The sequence below is a fragment of the Sitophilus oryzae genome, unplaced genomic scaffold (genome assembly GCF_002938485.1).
Source record: "Sitophilus oryzae breed Bouriz unplaced genomic scaffold, Soryzae_2.0 scaffold_1179_pilon_pilon, whole genome shotgun sequence".
In the NCBI taxonomy this organism is placed as follows: domain Eukaryota; kingdom Metazoa; phylum Arthropoda; class Insecta; order Coleoptera; family Curculionidae; genus Sitophilus; species Sitophilus oryzae.
Window position 1 is genome coordinate 1,285,577 of NW_022145814.1, and position 6,325 is coordinate 1,291,901.

Consider the following 6,325-nt stretch of genomic DNA (forward strand, 5'->3'; position numbering starts at 1 on the left):
ATCTTTATTTACACCTTTTGTCTACCTGACATTTCCTCGTTTATTTTGTTTTATGTGTACTCTGCCTTGTATATTCTTATAACTTCTGTTTTATTGTAATGTTCCTCAAATATTACTAAATCAACCCTATTTTTTCTATTTTTGGTTAATTCTTATAATTTATTTTAATTAGTATTGTAAGAGCGAGTAAGAAAAATATAATATTTTTTATATGCATAATATATGAATGGTGTTAATATCAATTTAATATTCAAACAACATAAACAAAAGAAGCTAAACTCACCTTAGATGCCGGGACACTTGTGTAATGCTCTCACTCTATGATCACGCAATTTGCAATCTATAAAAATAAAATATACTTGAGCATCACTGGAAAACGCACATGATCACATCACCATAATCGAGTATATAAAATAGTTAAATATTTTAATATTGTTTCGTAGCTAAGCGTCAAGGCGTCTGTCCCACGCACAAAAGGGATGGCCACAAAGCGACATAGCTTATTATTGTTGTTCCGCAGCTAAGCGACAAGGCGTCTTTCCCACGCTCAAAAGGGATGGCCACAAAGTGACATAGCATAATATTGTTGTTCCGCAGCTAAGCGACAAGGCGTCTTTCCCACGCACAAAAGGGATGGCCACAAAGCGACATAGCTTATTATTGTTGTTCCGCAGCTAAGCGACAAGGCGTCTTTCCCACGCTCAAAAGGGATGGCCACAAAACGACATAGCTTATTATTGTTGTTCCGCAGCTAAGCGACAAGGCGTCTTTCCCACAATCAAAAGGGATGGCCACAAAGCGACATAGCTTATTATTGTTGTTCCGCAGCTAAGCGACAAGGCGTCTTTCCCACGCTCAAAAGGGATGGCCACAAAGCGACATAGCTTATTATTGTTGTTCCGCAGCTAAGCGACAAGGCGTCTTTCCCACGCTCAAAAGGGATGGCCACAAAGCGACATAGCATAATATTGTTGTTCCGCAGCTAAGCGACAAGGCATCTTTCCCACGCTCAAAAGGGATGGCCACAAAGCGACATAGCTTATTATTGTTGTTCCGCAGCTAAGCGACAAGGCGTCTTTCCCACGCTCAAAAGGGATGGCCACAAAGCGACATAGCTTATTATTGTTGTTCCGCAGCTAAGCGACAAGGCGTCTTTCCCACGCTCAAAAGGGATGGCCACAAAGCGACATAGCATAATATTGTTGTTCTGCAGCTAAGCGACAAGGCGTCTTTCCCACGCACAAAAGGGATGGCCACAAAGCGACATAGCTTATTATTGTTGCTCCGCAGCTAAGCGACAAGGCGTCTTTCCCACGCTCAAAAGGGATGGCCACAAAGCGACATAGCATAATATTGTTGTTCCGCAGCTAAGCGACAAGGCATCTTTCCCACGCTCAAAAGGGATGGCCACAAAGCGACATAGCTTATTATTGTTGTTCCGCAGCTAAGCGACAAGGCGTCTTTCCCACGCTCAAAAGGGATGGCCACAAAGCGACATAGCATAATATTGTTGTTCCGCAGCTAAGCGACAAGGCGTCTTTCCCACGCTCAAAAGGGATGGCCACAAAGCGACATAGCTTATTATTGTTGTTCCGCAGCTAAGCGACAAGGCGTCTTTCCCACGCTCAAAAGGGATGGCCACAAAGCGACATAGCTTATTATTGTTGTTCCGCAGCTAAGCGACAAGGCGTCTTTCCCACGCTCAAAAGGGATGGCCACAAAGCGACATAGCATAATATTGTTGTTCCGCAGCTAAGCGACAAGGCGTCTTTCCCACGCTCAAAAGGGATGGCCACAAAGCGACATAGCTTATTATTGTTGTTAAACAATTTGAGTCATACGTAAAAATATAAAACACTCCAAAATAATAATACTAAATACCATTTGATAATTTGCCAGGTATTATAAATCACACCCAATAAATATTACTAAAATACTCTTTGATAAATAGCTGTCCATTACGTATCTATAATAAATAACGCTAAAACACTCTTTGATAAACATCTAGTTTTTAACTAAACTATATTAAAATGCCCTTTGATAAATACTTGTCTACTATAAAACACACACACACACAAAAGTAATACTAAAATACCCTTCTCTATCTACTACTAAAGCTCAACAACTGTTAACTAAATAATATTAAACTACTCTCATACAAATCCCAGTAATGCCCGTGAGTGAACAAAATACACTCACCTGTATAATACTTCATTCCTTCTATTCAGTCCCAGAAATATTTTCCACACAATTATAATCTGAATTTAATATTTTTTGATAAATGGCGACGTCAGTCAAAATAATCAACAATGCAAACCGCATCGTCTAGGAAACGACATTGTATACATGCGGTCAAGAAAAGTCAATTAGAGATTCAAATAAAATATTATTTCTTAAAATAACACAATTTAATATAAACAATTTTTTAACGGAAAACAAGACTCTTACAGTATCTAACAACTATGGTGTTACATATTAAATACTTCGTTGTTAACATTTACGTTTGAAAATCAGATCCAAAACAAAATATTATAACAGGTTTAATTTATGAGATTTTAATCAATATCGTAAAGTCACTCAAAATCCTTACTGCGTTCAGTGATTCAATTATTATTGTGGCAAATAACATAAATAACAATAATTATTTAAAAATTATTGTTGTTTATAGAGACATAGAATAGAATGTGCTCAATTTTGGTTTTAGCTATTTTTGTACTATATACTATACGTTAAGGTATTTTTTCAATGCGAGTTTAATGGCAAATCGTGCAAGATAAATAAATATACATATACCAGGTGAGCGTGGTGCATTAGCAGTTTCTAGAGAAATACAATATCTAGATAGGATTTTTTTTGCATATCGCATTGCATATTGATTGACGTCGTTTGACGTTTAAAGTCTACTGGTTAAAATCAAGAAAAATATATGTTTTAACGCTAAATCTTAAATAACTTAAAAACGATTTATTTTAGGTATAGGAACATGTATAATGAAAAAGTAACAAATTGAAAAACGTTTTCACTAGTGAAATAAAAAAAAAGTGGGTTACCATTTGAAAAAAATCTATATAAAGACAGCTACGGCCAATATTATAATAGTCCAGTCATCTTAGGGGTTTCACCTCGGAATTCGAGATAACCGGCTGTAAACTCGTATAAACCTTTATTTTAACATCCTAGGAACATGTCTCAAAACCTACATATGATAGCGTGTGCGCGACTTGTAGATAACTGAGGTCAAAGGTCAAAAAATCGATTTTTTGTGCATTTTTTGCAAATATCTCGTTCACTTTCACATTTATGCTATTTGTATTTATCATAAATATTGTAGAGGATAAAATTCTCTACAACTTTTGTTTGAAAAATATTTTTGTACCTCAAACCGTTTTTGAGATAGAGGGCGGTGAGCGCGCAGTCTTTCATTATGTATGGTATCATTCAAGTTTAACCTGTAGTCTCGGTCAAAAACACGCCGTATAAAGTCCGTTAATTATTGAAAAATATATAATTGTAAATAATTTACATTTTTTCATAAAAGATCATATTGAATATAATATTTTTTTTCATAAATTAAGTATATCATTTAATAACACTTACCGGGTGGCCAACTAAGAATGGACGCCGGCTGTATCTCAGAAACTACTTACCGTATAACTTTAGGAAAAAAATAATAATAAGTAAATCGACCAAGAGAAATCGCTGGAAATTATTTTCAAGTTTGAAAAATGCCCGCTAGGGTGCGTTTCTCTAATAACCAATCAGAAAACAGGGTTTTTCTCAAAAATATGCAGGTGAACAGGTATTTTAAATATTACTATTGTAATAATCGAGAAATTTGTATTTTTTTTTATATAGAGTATTTTGCTCTATCTCATAAAATAAAGTGGTGGGGGAAGGTTAAATTTGCTTTTATTAAAATAAAGATAACTCTGGATTGGGTTATGCGATTTAAACAAACTAGGGCTCGTTTAAAAGAGCTTTTCTTCCTTAATAATCTCCAGTATAAATTTTGTTTCCACAATTTTTTTCGTGGTAGCTAGAGGGCGCTGTTTGACATCACAACAGATATTGCGCTTTTGCGTAAAAATTTTAAATAAGAGGCTATATTTCCCTTTGCACAGTTAAAGAGAGCATAAAATTTCCAAAATATCAGCGCAAACCGCAACTTTCTATCTTCTTTCTAGATTCGCACCTTCGTTCGGTGCTCTATGAAAAGTGATCCAAACGACATAAACTTTATAATATAATAATAAATAACGCAAACAACAGGTAAAACACGAAAACAAGTGAAATCAAGGACGAACTTGGATTAATAACGTTACATGAAATAGTTTCCGGCCATACGAAATTCGGCCGTTTTCTGTTAAAAGCAATATGGCGGCACAAAATTCCTAGAAATTTTAACAAAATTATTGATTGTCCGACTTTCGGACATTTTAATCTGAGAACTACTTAAGTATAATTATCAAGAAATTCGTAAAAATTATATGGATGGATGATAATGTTACATAAACACGTTTAAATAATTATGACGTCATTTTTTTTAAGAAAACGCCCGAAATTCGGATGCATGAAAACTGAACTTAAACGTTTCGATATGACGTAACCAATTTACCTTTTTTTGTTTCCTAGCCTACTAACTATCATTTTTAGACAATATAATCCTAAGCGGCAGCCTAACATGATTTGTTCTCTTAATATCTTCGGTTAGAGAGAAGATAGAAAGTTGCGGTTTGCGGTGATATTTTGGAAATTTTGTGATCTATTTAACTGCAAAGAGAAGTATAGCCTCCTTTTTAATTTTTTTACGCAAAAGCGCAATATCTGTTATGATGTCAAACAGCGCCCTCTAGCTACCACAAAAAAATTGTGGAAACAAAATTTATACTGGAGATCATTAAGGAAGAAAAGCTGTTTTAAACCAGCCCCAGTTTGTTTAAATCGCATAACCTAAGCCAGAGTTATCCATATTTTAATAAATGCAAGTTTAACCTTCCCCCACCACTTTATTTTATGAGATAGAGCAAAATACTTTGTATCAAAAAAAATACAGATTTCTCGATGATTACAATAGTAAAATAAAATTACACTAAATCACCACAATACACCAAAACACTTTTACACTGGACGCGCGTTTCGCTAACCATGTTAGCATTATCAGCAGATGATTATAAACTAAAGTACAATCTACAAGTTGAGCGTTTATATACTCGCCCAGTAGGTACCGAGTGGGCGTGGCAAAATCTAGCCAACCGAGTCAGAGCCCACTGAGCGTAACAGTTAATTTCCGCCACTAGAGTAGTAGGAACAAAGAACTTAAAGGAATTGGACCGTTGACTCTGTTCATACTATCTTTAAATTTATTAATTCTTTTATTTATGAAATTTCTTGTAAAGATTGTAATCAGAAATATGTTGGGCAAACTAGAAGATCAATATTAACTAGATTTAAAGAACATTTAGCTCAGATAAGATATGGTAGACCGGATAAATCTTGCGTTGCCGAACATATTGTTGATAAAGAACATTGTATAGATCTTAATAATTTAAAATTAATTAAACAAGTCTCAATAGATGCATATGAAAGCATCAGAATTAATAAATGTAAAGATAGTATGAACAGAGTCAACGGCCCAATTCCTTCAAGTTCTTTGTTCCTACTACTCTAGTGGCGGAAATTAACTGTTACGCTCAGTGGGCTCTGACTCGGTTGGCTAGATTTTGCCACGCCCACTCGGTACCTACTGGGCGAGTATATAAACGCCCAACTTGTAGATTGTACTTTAGTTTATAATCATCTGCTGATGATGCTAACATGGTTAGCGAAACGCGCGTCCAGTGTAAAAGTAAAAGTGTTTTGGTGTATTGCGGTGATTTAGTGTAATTATATTTTGCTGTGTAACACCAAAGGTTCCAACCCTCAACTGTAATTACAATAGTAATATTTAAAATACCTGTTCACCTGCATATTTTTGAGAAAAACCCTGTTTTCTGATTGGTTATTAGAGAAACGTCCCTAGCGGGCATTTTTCGAACTTGAAAATACTTTTCAGCGATTTCTCTTGGTCGATTTACTTGATAGAATTTTTTTCCCAAAGTTATACGATAAGTAGTTTCTGAGATACAGCCGGCGTCCATTCTTAGTTGGCCACCCGGTACAATTAATAATCTTTGTACAATTAGACTTGGTTAGAACATGATTTAGAATCCCAGGACTACGGTTGGATAATGCGTAATGGATTCCTGGAACCTAGCACTACTATTCTACCTCCAGCTCCAGAAAATTTGCTGAACACAATATTCTGCAACTGCAAGAATGGTTGTGG

The 6,325-nt window shown here is 35.4% G+C and overlaps 1 long non-coding RNA gene across 1 annotated transcript; it reads right to left on the reverse strand.

The window, feature by feature from the left end:
• Positions 1 to 283: 283 nt before the first annotated feature.
• LOC115891257 lies at positions 284 to 2,413 on the reverse strand. Its single transcript, XR_004051785.1, has 2 exons — positions 2,200 to 2,413; positions 284 to 340 (listed from the first exon to the last, which is right to left on the reverse strand). It is a non-coding gene; the product is annotated as an uncharacterized LOC115891257 (long non-coding RNA).
• Positions 2,414 to 6,325: the final 3,912 nt, after the last annotated feature.